The 20854-nt window shown below is 39.9% G+C and overlaps 1 long non-coding RNA gene across 1 annotated transcript; it reads left to right on the top strand.

The window, feature by feature from the left end:
* The first annotated feature begins 2147 nt into the window (after positions 1-2147).
* LOC306899899 lies at positions 2148-3424 on the top strand. Its single transcript, XR_013787248.1, has 3 exons — positions 2148-2301; positions 3054-3113; positions 3238-3424. It is a non-coding gene; the product is annotated as an uncharacterized lncRNA (long non-coding RNA).
* The last annotated feature ends 17430 nt before the right edge of the window (positions 3425-20854 follow it).

The following is a 20854-nucleotide window of genomic DNA, read 5'->3' as shown; positions in this document are numbered from 1 at the left end:
ATAAATATGATTAAGAGACTGTAATAAATATGATTTTAATTTTTATTCATAAATAATTGTTAGGAACGATCGAAGAAGTGATGACGACCTCTAGTGTTAGAGGTCATCTTGTGGTAAAAGCCACGCGTTTATCAAAAAGAAGTTATCTCATGACAATTTCACATCACCCCCCAAGCGTTGCATTTGCGAACGAGCATAAACGAGCATATACTGTAGCTCCGAAACAGGATTGGTAATATCATGCAACGTTGTTTTCGTTACACTAGATATCGTAAAAGCAGAAATCAGAAGATTCAAAAATACAACAGCTGCTGGGTGGGTTCTCAGACGCAAAGTCTTACACAAAGAACCGACACCCAGAAAAACAGTTTCACAGCTTTTATAATATTTCAAGACGGGTCTCTTCTCCAGTTGGGGGTCAGGACTCATCCAATCAGCTTTCTCTTCTTTGTCCTGTCTCAGCCAACCAGGTCACACTGCTTTGCTCTCGAATCATCTGCAACACATTATATAGAGGCCCCCACAATCCACCACATTCCATGGGGCTCCGTGTGTAATCTAATCTTTACACACACACATTAGATTAGATTAGATTAGATTAGATTCAACTTTATAGTCATTAAACATATACAAGTACAGTGTAACGAAATGTAAACATACCGTTTCCTGTGGAAAATACCCTCAAAATCAGCCCCTAGTTCATGGTTACACTGGTTATATTTTCAACATATTATGCACAGTTAGTAATCAATAATGAAATCATAAAGCATATTAAATGTAAAATCACGTTTAAACCACAATAAAAATCCTACAGTCCCTCTCTTGACCACTGAAAGTGGTCATACATCATCACAATCATCGTTATCCAGGAATCGGTCGCCAGACAATAGAGGCATGGTATATTTGGGAGGGGTTAGGTCTGTCTTTTCTATTGCCGCTAATATCAATCGGTTACATAGTGATCTGATACAGGGAATACAACAGCATCCACATGAGACCAAAATACCTACAAATACAGCTATTGATACCACAATCGACATTAATACTGATTTCCATTTGCCTAGTGCCTTGTCTAGCCAATCTCCAATAGGATTATTTACTCCTGAATGTTCCTTCATTTCGATAGACAAAGCTTTTAAACCTTCCAATGCCCTAGTGACTGATCCGTCTGGTGCTGTATTATTAGGAATATAAGTACAGCAAAGATCACCAAACATAACACATACTCCTCCCTTCTCTGCCAACAGCATGTCCAGAGCCATATTCTGGATGGCCATAAGTGAAGTTGGTGCGAGTTGCTCCGCTTACCCATCTACAGCATCTCTTGTCATATTTGCTAACCTCACCACATTACAATGCACATAATTAATCCTATCTACATTCTTGTTTGGGGTGACTGGAAAAAGAGCAGCTATTATTGGTATATTCTCAAAACCTGCTGCCACTTGGTTCGCTAGTTTGTATTCATCCGGTACACCTCGTGGAATTCCTATCGCATCGATATACGTAGGACTATTTAATGATAAATCTACACTTGAACCTATTGCTCTCTTTGTAATGATGTGTCTCCTACGTCTTCTAGTCAATGTTGCTGAATTCACGGTTTCCGTTCTGACTGCTCTGTCTCCTATCAGGGTTATTGGGGCTCCCAGTCTTACCAAAGCACACACTCCCTTTGCCTGCTCAGGTATCCTAGTAAACAATCTTCGATAATAATAATACAAACCTGCCCTAGCCCACGTACCTATTTTAGTCCCATTATCTACTATCTGATCACACCACTCCTTGTTTATCTCCCCCAGGTTGCTGGTTGGTGATAGACGTTTAATATCATAGCAAGTATAATTTGCTTTCTTTGGTGTAAATGGACCTGCCCGTGAAAGATTGGTTATTGGTGGAAATATTGCTGCTAGTGTGGTACAATTTTTTGGACTGGCCATCCGTGTCAATGCCAACATACACTCATAACCCCACGTATCCAGGCCCGTCGCGACAAGGCAAGCAAACCAAGCAATTGCTTGGGGCCCTGAGCTGGCCGGGGGCCCCGAGCTGGCCTGGGGCCCAAAGACAACAACTGGTTAAGAATAAAATGCAACGACAAACTGAGCGCCCCTTTGACAGTCAATGCAGTAAAGTGCAATGACACTTTTATTGGGATCCCCCTCAAGGGGCCCCTTTCGTGATCTCTGCTGCCGGCAAAAACAAAACCTCCGTCGGCAGTCATGAAGCGGAATTATGCTTCAGGATCCCAAAAAAGAAAGAAGAGAAAGGAAGAGGAGGATAAGAATAAACAAGATAGTGGTAAGTGATAAATTACACTGGATAAAATAGCTCTTCTTGTCTTGGTGTCATTTTGCAGCAGGTAGGCTTGCAAAAATATGTTAGCTAACGTTACCTGTAACCTGCCTGACGGCAAATGCTGCTTGTAACGAACAGTTAGTGCAACTTCGGACGGAATATGGTTACATACTACTGTAATATGTTTTTTAACGGGATAAGGAAGATGCAGATCTGTTCCAGAATCACTGTTTATCGTATTTAATGACATGACATTGCTATAGCTTTGTAATAGGTTTTGATGAAAGTGGCATAACGTTAGCATGCTATACTAACTATTCCACCGTGATGATCTATTTACCAAATGGGGGGGTTAGGAAAACCACACAATAAATTCCGTGCATCAAACATTAGCTTGGGATGTTTTTAAGCATTAGTAACCCTTAACAAAGTGTTAGGAATATCTGGTCGTCTATCTATGTAATGTTTATAGATATTTTAAAATGGTTTCTTAAAGGTTTACAAAAAATGTTAAATCATTACCCGATACCTAATATATTATATGATAGATATAATGTGTGTTACAATAAACTGTTAATTTACAGCACTACTAATAATTAGTAAACATATAATTATAATTTCATTGTTTGTTAACAGTAAAAAGACTGTTTGCTAACAGTTAAATGACAGTAAACTAAAGATTAATTAACTATCAATTTACCATCTATTAATGATTGTTATTATTAAGTGTTACCATCTTTTCTTTCTCCCTCAAGGTGCTTTGCTTAAATTTCTCAGCCCTCAGGCTCTTCCTAAGGAGACCTCCACTGATGAAGGTAGAGTGAATTTCTCTCACTGAGCTGAGCTGTTAATAGTGACCTCTTTCAATATGCTAACAGTGAAATTGTAAAACGTACTTCACAGGTAATTTCAGATTTTTTTTTTCAATTATTTTCCCAGCTACACCATCAACTTCATCCTCAACATCAGATGCATCACTTCTCAGTGCTGATGTTTCCTCTATAGCACAAGGTACCACCACAAGCTCTAGAATTACAGCTGATATCCTGCACAGCCCAGAGTTTAAACTGATAAGTGTGTGCTGTCATATTGTTAGAAAAACAACAGTGCAAATCACTATTGAATTCCCACCAAACTGTGTAAATACCAGTCACTTTAGCCCATGGATATTTCAGAATGTTTAATATACAGTAGTGCCTGTCAAATTTCTAGGTGTCAGACACTCAGTGATGAATTCTGTACCTCGACAGATGGATTATATTGATAAAAACATTATTTTTCCCCAGCTACACCGTCAATAGCATCTCTCACAGTGGAAGACACTGCATCCAGAACAGAAATTTTCAATGTATATTTGATTTTATGGTACAGTGGTGTTTTTTGTTATGCACATTATATGCAACAGCAGTATTTGCACTGTAATTTTATTTTATTTATGCACAGTATATGCAACATGAGTATTTGAACTTTAAACATGTTTTATTTATGCACTGTTTATGCAACAGCAGTTTATGCACTGTAAACCTTTTTTAATCATATAAAGTGTGGTTGAACTTAAACTTTATGGCTATGCTGTGGTTCCTGTAGGCTTTGCGTGTGTGCGGGCGGGGCGGGGGGTTGGGGGGGCCTCCATGTCCATTTTGCTTGGGGCCCCCAAATTCCTTCAAACGGCCCTGCACGTATCGTTTTGGTACAACGGGGCTGGTTCAATATATAAATGGGGTCTTGCATTAGCACATCCTACACAATCATCTAACCTCTGTTCTCTGGCTGTGGTAATTATCCATTCCAGCCACAAATTACTTTCCCCATATCCTGTGGCTCTTTCTATCATATCTTCTGGTTTTAACATGGTGTAATCTATTTCTACTACCCCATTCTTTTGTCCTACCGATAATGGCTCAGCTACTGTCCCATTTCTTTCCTCCTCAGGTGAACTGTCCACAACAAATTTTATTACTGCTTTTCTATCTGTTCCTTGCATGTGCACCCCCATTATAAGGAAAAACTCCCCTGTATAATTGGCTGATCCCGTTCTGGTCGATATTGAAAGGGTGAGTGGATTTTGGCTTGCACTGTAATCTCTTTGCATTTTAAAATCAAATTTTGCCGAGGTACGGGTCCAAAGGCTGGGTTCTTTCGGGGTCCAACCACCGGTATATGCTATTACCTTATTCCATGACGGACACCATTCGCCCCTATGGGTTTGTCTAGAGTGGTACGCCTTACAAACACTGTCCATATTCCTGTCCATACATACACATACGTCGTACCCCCTCCATGAGCTATTTTTTCCCCCACAATTTATGACAGCGCATAGGTCGAAAGTAAATGATGTGGTCTTACCCCAAACATAGTTAATTACAAGTTGTTCACATGGTAACCTCGTATCGGCTATGGCCCTTTTGTGTCTCGGTTTCGATATGGTGTTGTTGCTTTCCTGACCCTCAGTTAGGCTAAAAATTATTCCTACTACAACTCCTAAGATTATTAATAGGATCCCCAACAGCTTACAGTTTTCCCACCGCTTCATCTCGTTACCCTCTCTTGGACTTTAAAGGAACAATAAACACAATCTTGAAAATTTTAAATGGTTGAACACACAGAATACTTAATGGGAATATGCGATTAAGGAAAAATATATATGGTTAAAATCACACAAACTGTACCTAATTGTAAGGAATAAATGGTTATACGTTCATGAATATGACAATATAAAAATCACAATAGCAATATAAAAATATGAAAAATATGGAAAATACTGGATATGAAAAATATAAAAACTGTGAATATAAAAATATGAAAAATAGTAAATATGGAAAATGTGAATAATAAAATATGAAAAATCACAATAACAACAATATATATTGATTAGAAAGAATTAGAAAGAAAATTAAGATATAGAGATTACGATAAAAATTAATATGAAAATGTTGATAACCCTTGATTATAATGAGCATATAGTTATCACTATCTGTACACTTGTGAACACCTATCTCAATATACTCTTGACTTTTTGAAAATCTAAATTGTCCAAACCACCGCCTTTTTTGCACTAGATTAGATTTTTAATGCCACTGTTGTTGATGCTTGTGTCCCACTTTCTGCTCCACTTTCTGCTGCTCCAGAGATACCCTCCCTCTCATGGACCTGAGCCCTCAGGTCCACAGCAGTCTCTGACAGCGACCTTTTTGGTGGATCACAGTTAACACAAGAAGACAAGTGATACCAGGTGTCGCCCTTGCCAGATAGACGGACACAATGTGACGTCCTTGCCGTCACCTTCAGAGGCTACGTCCAGCGCGGCTCATTCCACTTCCTTCGGAATGTTCTAATCCTTATCCAGTCTGCTGTGACTGGGGTTAACGGTTCAGCTTTAACATGATTGACCTGATGGGAAAAGGTTTTAATCAGATCAGTTAGTTTGTCAAAATATACAGTTTGAGATAATGGGCGTCCAGGTTCCTCCGTCAGCGCTGGCTGGAAACTGACGACCTATAATCAATTCAAAATTAGTTAAACCAGTGATTCTATTAACAGATGAGCTGATAGACATTAGTGCGAAAGTAAGAGCTGATAGCCAATTAAGTTTTGTCTGTGCACAGATTTTAGCCAATTTTAGTTTTAAATTAAGGTTCATCTGCTTTCGCTGCCATATCTTCAGCATCGTTTCCTTCAGTCAAAGGACCTTCCATCTTAGAGTGGCCAGTGCATTTAATTACTGCCACCTCCCTGGGGATCATCAGAGCCTCTAAAAGTCTCTGTCTGCATGCGCATGCGTAATTGGTCGACCAGACGATGTGATAAAGCCACATCGTCGCCTTAAGGGCATTTCAATATTTACAGCTGTGATAACATAATCAGAGTCAGAATAGATGTTCACACGGTGTTCTCCAGCATGTCGCAAGGCTTTGATCACTACTACCATTTCTGCCCTCTGTGCTGACTGCTTCCCATCTAACCTTGCTGCATCCCTCGTAATCATCTCATGTCCTTCCTGCTCTACCACTGCATAAGCCGCATTCAAACTACCATCTTCTGCTCTCAAGCAACAACCGTCTGTGAATAATTTAATGAGTGCTGTGACAATTTTTTAATTTTAATTTTTTAATCAAGTTAGCTGCATGGGCCAAATACACACACACACACACACACACACACACACACACACACACACACACACACACACACACACACACACACCTCCCCTACACTGTCTCAAACACAGCCACACACTCATTCTGTCATGCGCAATCTTCACATAATGCCATCCAGCATCCATTTAGCTCTTTCTGCTAAATGGTTAAACTTGAATGCGCTTTTTCCTCCATTTCCCTGATTTTTGGTGTTATCTTAATCAACACTTTCTCCGATTCCTTCCATACATTTTCCATACATATCTGACTCCATTTACTTTCCCAGATTTTTCTTTCCTTTTTATGATTTTTCGGCTCTGATTGAGCCATTAGCATATCCACAATTTTTTCCCACTGCATAACTACCGGGGAACACCCATACTCTGCACACTTCCTCTCAAATTCAGACATTTTACACAATAATATTACAATATACAATACACAATTAATACACAATTTATCACCTTTTTCACCTGCTTTTAGCGTGCCTTGGGACTGGTTACCCAGGGGCGTTTTAAAAGTATTTTTATAACTTTTAGCGTGCCTTGGGACTGGTTACCCAGGGGCGTTTTAAAAGTATTTTTATAACTTTTAGCGTGCCTTGGGACTGGTTACCCAGGGGCGTTTTAAGAGTATTTTTATAACTTTTAGCAAGCCTTGGGACTGGTTACCCAGGGGCGTTTTAAAAGTATTTACCAACAATAGTTTCTGATCAACAAATATCAATGATTTTTAATTTCTAATCAATGGTACGGATATACTTCAAACTCAACACATAAATTTGGAATATCCAATCTGCAGAAGTTCGTTTAAACAGGTCTCTGCTTACCTTATCTTATTCTGTCGACAGTGTGTTGAATTAAAAGTTGTCTCGTCTCGATTTTCGGTCAATCCCTGAGTTTTAAAATTCTCTTTTAGATGCCTTTTTCTCCAATCGCGTCCGGGGTCACCATCTGACGAACATTAAAACAATGTTCTGCGTGTTCAAAATTGGAGAGAGGCCAGTTAAGAAAATGTTGAAATTTATTGATCAGAAGATTCAAAAATACAACAGCTGCTGGGTGGGTTCTCAGACGCAAAGTCTTACACAAAGAACCGAGACCCAGAAAAACAGTTTCACAGCTTTTATAATATTTCACGACGGGTCTCTTCTCCAGTTGGGGGTCAGGACTCATCCAATCAGCTTTCTCTTCTTTGTCCTGTCTCAGCCAACCAGGTCGCACTGCTTTGCTCTCGAATCATCTGCAACACATTATATAGAGGCCCCCACAATCCACCACATTCCATGGGGTTCCGTGTGTAATCTAATCTTTACACACACACATACCGTTTCCTGTGGAAAATACCCTCAAAATCAGCCCCTAGTTCATGGTTACACTGGTTATATTTTCAACATATTATGCACAGTTAGTAATCAATAATGAAATCATAAAGCATATTAAATGTAAAATCACGTTTAAACCACAATAAAAATCACAATAAAAATCCTACACCCCCTGGACTGAACGATGAGCGGTCAGCATAATGCGTGTACAGAGACCGCGTTTCCTCTCGGCCACGGCCAGCGGCAGTTCGATTCCCATGATACCCGGACACGGTGGGCGAAACGTGGCTATGACAAAACAAACTGCGTTACATTCCACTTTCAATTAACTACACGCTAAGCGTACAGCAAACTTGAATGCACTGCATTAGGGTAGCGTCACCCAAATATACTGTATTTTCTGAACACGTACCTGCGATGAAGCGAGTGATGTGCAACAATTACTGCAGAGTAATCCAACGATGTAAACTGCTTATTAAGCAAACACAATCATATCATGTCTATATACTTCAAACAATCTGTGAATGACCGATTCAAATATTGCTTTGTATGCAGTTGGAGAACCGCCATTGGCTGTTGTTTTGCATAATTAATGAGCTAGCTCTGGAAACGTCATTCTGTGACTACTCGTTTATAAATATCATTGCGTTTCGAGTTCCGTTTTCAACAAAAGTGTGTACGATAAAAGTGCTCTGTTCTGTCTGACTCGTGTTCTCAACGTTAAACGTGAATGTACATTTTCTCACCAACCGTCGTCGGCTGGAGCGTCGCCGATGTGCCGTATAAATTCAGTCGCGACACCTGCTAGTTCTGTTCGAGCCGGAGACGTATCGCCTTGACCCCAAGACAACACGCTACTAGAGTCGCTCGTCAGGGCGCGCTGGGTCTCTGCGCTCGGATGGCTGATGCGCATCGGTTTTTGTTTCTTTTCTACGTCTTCAAGAGACACGCGTTCACGTGAGAGCTTTACTTATATACACATCCATGTGCATCAGAAGAGATGACCTGCATATGCGACGGCAGGAAGTGAACCCGTCCCACCGGAAGTGCTCCTAAAATCAACATTAGGATTTACATAACAATTGATAAAATCACAAATGTCACACCAAAATGTAACTGTGAAAGACCAGTTCCAGAATAAATGTAAAGTGGTCTCAGGTTTTTCTGAACAGAAAGAACAGAGGGTATCAATGCCATTCTTAAGTCTTTTGAGAAAGCATTTAGACCTGTGTAAAACCTGTGAATTCATTTAAAGGTGATTTCTCTCGTTTTATTACTATCCCTGGCTGAAATATTAACGTTACTTTTAGAAATAAGAGCATCTGGTTGACTTCATGAGGATTGAGGAGTAGACCCCTGCTAATAACGTTTCCTTCTCATTTCATGATTTTTTCTCTCTTCTTCAAAACACATCACTTATTTGTATTGCTAGTTCATTTATTTTCTTCTCGTGCCTTGCTTCATGCCTGTTTACTTGCATCAATCAGTGCCAGTATAAAGTAGCCTATATGAAGACTTTGGTTCCAAAATGAGATAACTCCGTTCATAAAACATTTCTAAAGGCATGTTTTTTATTACGTTATCACGTTTTTGTTGTGTTTTATTGTGTTATCTAGCTGTATTTTTGGAGTTACTATGGCTTAAATCCCTCAATCCCTTCATAATAATATCTTGTTCAATATGTACACAATATACAGGCTAATATATATATATATATATATATGTGTGTGTATGTATATTTGTACAAGAAAGTTACTTCAAGAGTTGGATGGCAAAGTGAGTATGCAGAATAAACCTTTCTTAAAGGCACTCCCTAAGAAACTGTAGTCTGAGATCAGCCTGTGTGCTCGAACCTAAAGAACACATTCATTCAGCAGCTAAAACCCATTAGGAAACCTTTACAACTGTCCACGGTTATCAAACAACGCCCTCTAGTGGCGAAGGGGTGTAAACGTTCAATTGAAAGTAGAAGACGAATCAGATTCTCATTTTCTTTACAGAAGTAAAAGCCAGTTTAAAAAGAGTTTAAATGTACTTACTGAATTGATGAATGACACTCCTAAAAGTGCCACACAAACACACATAACCGAATATCTATTAGCGTTGTATGAACAACAGACTGTAATAAATATGATTAAGAGACTGTAATAAATATGATTTTATTTTTTATTAATAAATAACTGTTAGGAACGATCGAAGAAGTGATGACGACCTCTAGTGTTAGAGGTCATCTTGTGGTAAAAGCCACGGGTTTGTCAAAAAGAAGTTATCTCATGACAATTTCACATCACCCCCCAAGCGTTGCATTTGCGAAAGAGCATAAACGATCATATACTGTAGCTCCGAAACAGGATTGGTAATATCATGCAACGTTGTTTTCGTTACACTAGATGTCCTCAAAGCCCCGTTTCACATCGAACAGAGAGTTCGCTTTTTCAAATGTGTACATCAAGTCCCGTTGATTTCATTGGTTAGGTGGTGAAAAGATTGACAACACGATATAAGCAAAAGCTCTTTATTTGGAGGCCAGGCGCTGGCGGTTCGGCCAGTGAAACTTCATCCGTGTCTTTATACGCTGTGGTGGGGACGTGCAGGTCAGCGCGATCCTTCCCACCTAAATAACATGGGGTGGTCTTCTCCTGGCAGTTTCACTGTCTGCAGTCGGGTGCCTGAAAGAAGTCTGTTAACTTTAGGTGTAGGCCAAAAGTCATTATGATAAAGACGCCCGTTTCAAAGCCTTCATTCCAACGAATGGTCTCGAAGTGTCATTCATTTTCCTCCGGCAACACCAACACACACGGAAAGGCTCACCCACCTGTTTGTGGGTCAATGCGCAAATCTGTTTCTCCATCGTAGCACAGGCGACGCACAGATATGGAAAGCCGTTTGGGTCATATTTCGCCATCAACCAGACGCCTGGTGTTCAGATGACGCCTGCTTTTACGGCGTTTAAGACGTACAGACGCCCTAAATTACGGCGTTTAAGACGCACAGACGCCGTAAATTACGGCGTTTAAGACGTACAGACGCCGTAAATTACGGCGTTTTAAATGCAATGCGAAACGCCGTTCATTTCGCCGTTTGAACTTCCATATTACGCCGTAAATTACGGCGCTTCCGTGTAACAAAGACGCCGTAAAAAGCGGCGTTTTTTATAATATTAAAATCAGCCCCGCCTTTTCTACACAGTCCAGCCCCTCCAATGAACACAAAGACATGTGTAGTAGAATGTCGATCTGAATAAGTGTTCCTGTTTTTAACTTTATTGCGAATAATGCTTAGACTTTCATCGTGTGATATTTTTCCATTGAGCGCGTTTATCCTCCTTTTCGTTTATAATAGTCTTTTAAACGAGCACGTTCGTGACACTTTGTGAGTTTATGTGACTTCGAGCTCATGATTCTCATCGTCCACAGTGGCGTAGTGGACTGCGTGCGCAGCAGCGGAACTTTATCACTTTTAACGATTGGAGTTCGACTCCGCGGTCCGACCATATTCTTCATTCCTTTTGAATTGTTCTATTGAGTCGTGTTTTTAAATGTTGGAGCACTACCTGTTGCTGGCAACTTATTAAATGACAAGAAACGCTTATTACAAGCCTTTATGGCCTTTATGCATGCAATAGCTGCGGGCTAAGTCTGCTACTGCTACTGGCTGTTGTAGCTTGCCATAAAAGGCTCCATAGGCTTTGGAAAGGCGTAATATTGTTTATTTTACATGGTGCTAATTGAGGTTTGAGTTTAGCCTATGTAGTACATTTTATTCTGCTAGTTGATGCTGTAATAAAAAGTTAATTGTTATAACAGTTGTCTATATTAATATGTGATACGTTATCAAAAATGTTCAGCATCGTTATGTTCAGTGTCACGTGATTCTCCATAAACCATTCTAGTATGCTGATTTGCACAGGAATATAAAAATAGATGTTCAAAATTGATAATATGAGCCATTATTAATAACTGCTATATTAAAATAATTTCTGAAGGATCATGTGAAACTGAAGACTGGAGTAATGATGCTGACAAATTCACATTTTGATTGTTCTTGGCGTGAAAGGTAAAAAACTAAGTTAACTTCTAAACCTCAAGCTCGTGTATGATGGTGTGGTGCTGCGACAACGAAGTATAAAAAGCAAAACTTACTTGTCTTGTAATTGTCTGTTAAGGGCACTTATAACAACAACAATGATATAAATATCAGAATCAGAATCAGAAAGAGTTTTATTGCCAAGTATGCTTGCACATACAAGGAATTTGTTTTTGTGACATAACCTTCCAGTACACAGAGACAACAACACACAGACAAGAAATAGGCAAATAAATAAGTGTATAAACAATTGTGCTAGAAATTATAATGGGATAGGATTAAGTAGATGCAGGGATGTAGGATGGAGGGGTAACAATAAATATAAGGATATTGCACATTTTTATTGCATAAGTGGGGAACATTTAACTGTTCATGAGGTAGATTGCCTGGGGGAAGAAACTGTTCTTGTGCCTGACTGTCCTGGTATTTGCGGCTCTGAAGCGCCGTTTCAATGTAAATATTACATTGAAACGGCGATCAGTCATTGTAATGCTAAATAGCCTACTTTAAGTTGCTTAACAATTCCTTTGTACAAGATATACCGGTGCCGCTGCTAGCCATTTTGGTGCCCTAAGCATAATTCCATTATGATTTTTCTATATCCTAATGAAATAACATTAGATAAAAAAAATTATTAGGCTATGGTGCCCCTACGCACAGATGCGCCTGGTGGGAGCGGCGGCGCTGAGTAATACGCTTTAACAAATGCTGCGTAACTGATAATGTTATAGGGATCGAGCCTGCCATGTTGACTGAAGTCACGATGAAAAACGACTTTGTTTGCTTATTCATTCTAGTGGGGTGGCGCGTAAGACAGAGTCCTGCACGGGTCCGATTTTGTAAATCCGCACCCGCCCGTACCCGCAGTCATTGGAACTGCATCCGACCCGTTTTCCGACAGCAGCACTGATTAAAATCTGCACCCGACCTGACCTGCTTAAAATAGAACCGACACCCGACCCGCACCCGAAATAAAATCAGTTTAGCCTGCCAAATTTTAGACACACTTACAAAAATGTTTATTGCCAGGTCATACAGAAGTTATCACACGACCATTAACACAATGACAACAGCTTACGCTGTCAAAAGAGCTAGGCTACCCTATAGGCTATATGAAGAACATGGCTACCAAAACACTGAGTGATAACATTTTAGGCTACCAACCGGCCTGTGCATTAGGCTACTTAACTATAGCCTACAATTGGGGCTGAGACGTGGTCGTGGATCCAATATCTAATGAGGGCAATTTTGGCCTGTACCTTTTCCCGAGGGGATTAGATCCTGTTTGTGGTGGCGTGGTGTTTTAAATTGCTGTGTAAAAAAAGAACATCGTCCACTGTTGACGGTTTCAGCTGACTCCTCCGCTCCTGGATAACGTATCCAGCACAAGAGAAGTCTCGCTCACTTGCAGCGCTGGATGCAGGGATGGCGAGGATAGACCTCGCAATCTGGGCAATATAAGGGAAAAGGCGAGCATGATCTTGCCACCATGACAAAACGTCAAAAGGGTCATCTTTTGGCGTTTTGTGATCGATGTAAGCAGCCACTTCGTCCTGATATTGCGGGGCCTCGTCACTGGAATCTTCTACGTCTGATAAAGTGTCCGCCGACACTCGAACTCGCTTCTCCGGTGGGGGGCGGTGGCACTGCTGTTCAGGACTTCCACGCTTATCCTTGAGGTCTATGATAAATGTAAACAAACATTGCAGTGCAAAATAACGTTATATATTGTATAGGCAGATGTAGGTAACGTTAAGTTTGGCTATGTCTAATAATGGAACCTAGGCTGTGTAGCCTACTTTGCATTAACACTGACCTTTCACAAGTCGCCGCAACTCGCTGTGCACGCTTGTCACTTCACTACTGTCAGCAAGTAGCTTCAAACTTTTCAGTTTAGGATGCAGTAACATTGCAAGTCTATGTAAAAGATGAATGTCGAACTTGTCCTGGAGAATACTGAGGCATTTCTCCTTCAGTGAGGAAATGGTCATGCTATCATTTGAAGAAGCTTGCAAATGGCGTCTGATGCGCTCATACCAAACATTGGTTAGATGGAGCGTCGGGGTTTTCGATGCCTCTAAAGCTTTAGTGGCTTCCTTAAATCGCTCCAGGAATGCAACAAAGTCGGAGAGAGCCTCTTCATCCAAGTTTGTGAGGCGGTTAACTTCCCTTCGCTCTTCCAGAAGTGTGCGGATGTCTTCATATTGACTGCTGATAGACTCTAGCATTGTATGCAGGGAATTCCACCGAGTCTCTACAGAGTTTTTAAGAGTCTTTTTCAGGCGAGCCTGAAGGTTGGTCTGCTTGAAATAAGTCACCAGTGACTTGGCAGAGTCAATCATAGCTGCTACTTCTTCTCCATACGTATCCTCCTGGGATGGTTTGAATGTAGTGTACAGGACAGTGTTGAAAATATGGGCAGCACAGCTCAATCTGGTCACTGTACGCAGGGCCGCAACTATATTTGCGCCCCTATCTGTCACGTAGACCAGTTTGGAGTAGAATTCATCAATGCCAAATTTGCGCAATGCGCTGACGATTGCTGGTTTAATGTTGTCGGCCGTTTTACGCAGTGAACTGTCCCACTCAGAGGTACAGAGCACTCGTTCGATCAGCTCCCACTTATTGTTTATGTAGTGCAGAGTAACACAAAGGTAGCCGATTTTTCTGTAGTCGTCAGTCCACATGTCCAAGGTAACAGCTCCATTACTCCCCCCCAACTGCATTTTAAGTTCTGGGATTATTTTTTGGCGAATCTCCTCTGCATATTTGTTAACTCTACGAGAAACCGTAGTAGGGTCAGGCAGTAGTTGTTTAGCATCCACACGACCAGCTCGAGCACCAACATCTATCAACCCTTGTGCTAATGCAAAAAAACCCTCTCCGTGTACTGCCTCAAAGGGTCTAATATCATTGCATACAAAGTTCACAGACAGTCTGGTTATGGTGTCCTTATCATCTCTACGAGGCACCTTAAGTTCTGTTCCCTTTGAAAAATACTGTTCGATAGAACTGCTTGGTTTGTTACCACAGTTGTCTGCGTGTTTCCTCAGCGATGAAGTTCCACATTTGCGGCTATCGAATACAAAAACCTTAAGGCAGGTTTTGCATGCAGCAAAGCCTTTCACAATATTGTTTTCCTCATCTGAGATAACTCCAAATTTCTCCCACACACTGGACTTGATTTTTGATGAGGTATTGTCGACAACTTTACAATCTCCACTAGCTATTCTTTTCTTTAACTCCTCAGGATCCATCTCGACGACTGCCGGCAGATCGCGCGGTTGTGATTTTTTAAAAGTGAAAGTAGGCCTAGAGAGTTCTGGGAAAGCGCGGGCATAAATAAACTGATATCGATTTTAAATTATTTTATCAACTTGAAATACAGACATATTCTTGTGGATGTGTTAAAATATGCATAGGCCTATATTTTTACGTTTGCACGTGACTGTTTTAAAACCGTCTTTAGACCCGTGTTTCCCCCTTGTCCGACCCGACCCGCACCCGTATCCGACACAGTTGGATATTTTTCACCCGTTCTAGCAAAATTTGCGGGATCCCCCGACGGGTACCCGCGGGTACCCGAACCCGTGCAGGACTCTGGCGTAAGAGCGCTCATCGAATACTTTGCCTCTTTTTGCACATCTCACATCAGATCGTAAGGGCATCTATTTTCAATCAAATTAAGAGTTTGCGGTACATTTAGAATTGGGGTAGGCTTGTTGTCAATTGGCGTCCATTTAATGATTTACATACAGGCAATGCAAGTTTATTTATATAGCACATTTCAAACAGTTAATGGTGATTTATATAGAAATTACAAAAAAAGAAGGATATGCAAAAGAGATCTTCAAAAAGCGTTAATTCTTTTAAATCACACATACTTAAGAATAGAAAATAACAATAAATAGGAAATCAAATGTGCAACGGAAGGAAAAGGAAGACAAATGAACGACTAATTGTGTTTTTAATCTGGATGTAAAAGTAGCTAATATTGAAGAGCATCTGATGCCTGCGGCTTCACGTGGCATAGTTTCTTGTTTTGAGTCAACTTTTGTTATCTCTAACTGACTTGATTCTAATGATCTGAGTAGTCTGTTGGGTTATTTTATAATGTACAGTATACAGTTCTGGAAGAACACATCTTAATTTTGCAATCATTTATAAATTCATTATATTAATGCATTACTTTAAATTATATAATAGCCTATATAAATATAATAAAAGAACAACACGCACGCATAATTAAGGCTAAATAATTTGGTTAAGCAAATAAGAGTTAAGGGAGTTATATATTATTCGTAAAAATAAATAAAAAATCACTTACATAATGCAGTTATGCATAAGTCCCACACTAAAACTAAGATAAGTGAACGCGGCCTCGTCAAAATAGCCATCCCAAAATACAAAACGATTTAACAAACATGATCGCTTAGCAACTTCTAAAGAAAGGCAGTATTTATATAGGGAGCCGCGCGCCTCAAAGAGCGCGTTTCTCCGCAGCCGGCATCAACAGACTGAGAATGAGAAACAAACTTGAATTTAGATATGATTTATTTTACTCGTCAAAGCACGTATTTTTTCAATAAAGAAACTCAGCTCGATGTGGATGGAGCATATAATAACCTAAATATCCAGTGCTTTTGTGTTGCATACCTTTTACGTTCTGCCCAGTTAGGCGACTGTGTGTACATTATTTTTTATTTAATTAATTAATTTTTTATTTATTTAATTGGCTTTTATTGTTTGACAATTTAGCTTAAGATGCCTGCAACTTTCGTTATTGCACCTTTGCTGATTGTTATGTCTTTACCAATAAGTAAGTTATAAAACAGGCCTATATTTTCCTTTAAAAATTGCTATATAATAATAACGCAACAATATTTTTTTGGTCACCATTTCCCTTACTGTTTCTGTATGTGAAAAATCTCCTCCATTTTAAGATTTTTGATCGTCAAAATCTTATAGAGGTTTATACTGAATGCATGCAGCATATGCAGTCTATATGTAAATGGAAATACAAACGGGTTCGTAGATGGGAAAATTTTAATTCAATAAAAACATACTGACAACAGCCAGTAGCAGTAGCAGACTTAGCCCGCAGCTATTGCATGCATAAAGGCCATAAAGGCTTGTAATAAGCGTTTCTTGTCATTTAATAAGTTGCCAGCAACAGGTAGTGCTCCAACATTTAAAAACACGACTCAATAGAACAATTCAAAAGAAATGAAGAATATGGTCGGACCGCGGAGTCGAACTCCAATCGTTAAAAGTGATGAAGTTCCGCTACTGCGCACGCAGTCCACTACGCCGTAAACGCCGTAAAAGCAGGCGTCATCTGAACACCAGGCGTCTGGTTGATGGCGAAATATGACCCAAACGGCTTTCCATACACAGATGCCCTCTGGATCCCTTCCCGCGCGCGGCATGCCGTCTGGTGTCTCTTCATTGGGCTCTACCCTGTAAAGGCCTGTGCTGCTCTCAGCTTAATGACACACACGCATCCTGAAAATACAGTCTGGATGTCGCAGTCACGTACCTGCCGTGCTGTCGATGTGGTAAAGCATGCGGTGATCCAGCGGGCGGTCCAAACTTGTGAAGATGTCCCCCTGGACTGAATGATGAGCGGTCAGCATAATGCGTGTACAGAGACCCCGTTTCCTCTCGGCCACGGCCAGCGGCAGTTCGATTCCCATGATACCCGGACACGGTGGGCGAAACGTGGCTATGACAAAACAAACTGCGGTACATTCCACTTTCAATTAACTACACGCTAAGCGTACAGCAAACTTGAATGCACTGCATTAGGGTAGCGTCACCCAAATATACTGTATTTTCTGAACACGTACCTGCGATGAAGCGAGTGATGTGCAACAATTACTGCAGAGTAATCCAACGATGTAAACTGCTTATTAAGCAAACACAATCATATCATGTCTATATAATTCAAACAATCTGTGAATGACCGATTCAAATATTGCTTTGTATGCAGTTGGAGAACCGCCATTGGCTGTTGTTTTGCATAATTAATGAGCTAGCTCTGGAAATGTCATTCTGTGACTACTCGTTTATAAATATCATTGTGTTTCGAGTTCCGTTTTCAACAAAAGTGTGTACAATAAAAGAAAGTGCTCTGTTCTGTCTGACTCGTGTTCTCAACGTTAAACGTGAATGTACATTTTCTCACCAACCGTCGTCGGCTGGAGCGTCGCCGATTTGCCGTATAAAATCAGTCGCGACGCCTGCTGACTATGTCCGGGCCGTAGACCTATTGCCTTGACCCCAAGACAACACACTACCAGAGTCGCTCGTCAGGGCGCGCTGGGTCAGCCGCCGTCGCGCATCGGCTTTTGTTTCTTTTCTACATCAAGAGACACGCGTTAATGTGAGAGCTTTACTTGTGTACACATCCATGTGCATCAGAAGAGATGACCTGCATATGCGAAGCCACACCGACGGCAGGAAGTGAACCCGTCCCACCGGAAGTGCTCCTAAAATCAACATTAGGATTTACATAACAATTGATAAAATCACAAACGTCACACCAAAATGTAACTGTGAAAGACCAGTTCCAAAATAAATGTTAAGTGGTCTCAGGTTTTTCTGAACAGAAAGAACAGAGGGTATCAATGCCATTCTTAAGTCTTTTGAGAAAGCATTTAGACCTGTGTAAAACCTGTGAATTCATTTAAAGCTGATTTCTCTTGTTTAATTACTATCACTGGCTGAAATGTTAACGTTACTTTTAGAAATAAGGGCATCTGGTTGACTTCATGAGGATTGAGGAGTAGACCCCTGCTAATAACGTTTCCTTCTCATTTCATGATTTTTTCTCTCTTCTTCAAAACACATCACTTATTTTTATTGCTACTTCATTTATTTTCTTCTCGTGCCTTGCTTCATGCCTGTTTACTTGCATCAATCAGTGCCATTATAAAGTAGCCTATATGAAGACTTTGGTTCCAAAATGAGATAACTCCGTTCATAAAACATTTCTAAAGGCATGTTTTTTATTACGTTATCACGTTTTTGTTGTGTTTTATTGTGTTATCTAGCTGTATTTGTGGAGTTACTATGGCTTAAATCCCTCAATCCCTTCATAATAATATCTTTTTCAATATGTACACAATATACAGGCTAATATATATATATATATATATATATATATATATATATATATATATATATATATATATATGTGTGTGTGTATGTATATTTGTACAAGAAAGTTACTTCAAGAGTTGGATGGCAAAGTGAGTATGCAGAATAAACCTTTCTTAAAGGCACTCCCTAAGAAACTGTGGTCTGAGATCAGCCTGTGTGCTCGAACCTAAAGAACACATTCATTCAGCAGCTAAAACCCATTAGGAAACATTTACAACTGTCCACGGTTATCAAACAACGCCCTCTACTGGCGAAGGGGTGTAAACGTTCAATTGAAAGGAGAAGACGAATCAGATTCTCATTTTCTTTACAAAAGTAAAAGCCAGTTTAAAAAGAGTTTAAATGTACTTACTGAATTGATGAATGACACTCCTAAAAGTGCCACACAAACACACATAACCGAATATCGATTAGCGTTGTATGAACAACAGACTGTAATAAATATGATTAAGAGACTGTAATAAATCTAATTTTAATTTTTATTCATAATTAATTGTTAGGAACGATCGAAGAAGTGATGACGACCTCTAGTGTTAGAGGTCATCTTGTGGTAAAAGCCACGCGTTTATCAAAAAGAAGTTATCTCATGACAATTTCACATCACCCCCAGTGGCGGCTGGTGAAAAATATTCTCGGTGGGGCTGTGCCATACTTTTTTGTTTCCGTAACCATCGCAATAAAATTTAACACAAACTGCAGGACAGCAGTGCTCAGTGAAAAATTCAGTAATTATTTAATGCCAATATTAAAAAGTTGAGGCATTCGTACACAAAAACATAAACATCATGATGCACAAACACAAGCCTTTTATTTGCATTTAAACTGAACTTGTAAACAATTGACTATTTCTACATATAAGTAACATCTTTTGGAAAGGCTGTTGGTGCCATTGGTAGTAAATAGGCAACACAATATGAATGCTGTCAGAACAGAGTGGAAAGTGGACAATAACATTAAATTATTATAAAGTTTATAGGAATTCTTACACTGTATAAAGGATGTATAATATAGAAATGGATATCAAGTGGCTGAACTCAAACCTTTGACTGGAAGAATAGCATAAAGTATTTTATGATCAAACTAAATGTAACTAATTGTTAATGTGCTCCAGACCTGCAACAATTAATTGATACAAAACATATATACAGTTATATTAGCAAACACACTATTAACATTTTTTAGAGTACCATATATAACTGAATGATTTTTATGCTAAGGTCAACTATATACAAAGAAACGTGTGTGTGTGTGTGTGAAGCTACGGCAGAAGCCGAGCATACTGCTTCCCTTTTTCGCTAGCCTGCTGTTTGATTGAGAGGTCAGGTTGATCTGGGCCCAGCTCTTTCACCCGAACTTTCTCCGACAAAGTTCTCCTCTCAAACGGATCTTGGAGGAGAGATTTCACCGAGTTAGGGTTGGGTCTTGGAGGAGTAACGTCCGCGCTCGCCATTGTCGTTTAGTAAAAATGGCGCCCCTAGAGCCCAGTCCTTATTTTATCAGGGCTTGGGGCGATAAAATGATCGCCCTTCTTGGATTCTATTTAAGAACGCTGATTGGCTAAATTTTATGTCATACATTCATATCTTAAATTAGCAATTGGCTTAACTGCTACATAGACCCGCCTCCTTGGGGCGCTTTCTCTATCGCCCCAGAGCTGATGAAGCGGTCAGACAGGCAGAGGAAAGGTTGCAAATATGATTTTGTATCATATTTTACATGTATTACTGGGTGCATTCCATATTTAAAACACACAAATATTGACATACTGATGTTTTTCTCATTATTATTACTATTTTTGTTTTAATTTTTTTTTTTGTGGCTTAAGGGGGGCGGCGCCCTAGCGCCC

This window comes from Barbatula barbatula, assembly GCF_947034865.1.
Source record: "Barbatula barbatula genome assembly, chromosome: 10".
NCBI lineage: Eukaryota > Metazoa > Chordata > Actinopteri > Cypriniformes > Nemacheilidae > Barbatula > Barbatula barbatula.
This window is presented reverse-complemented; position numbering and strand designations above follow the sequence as displayed.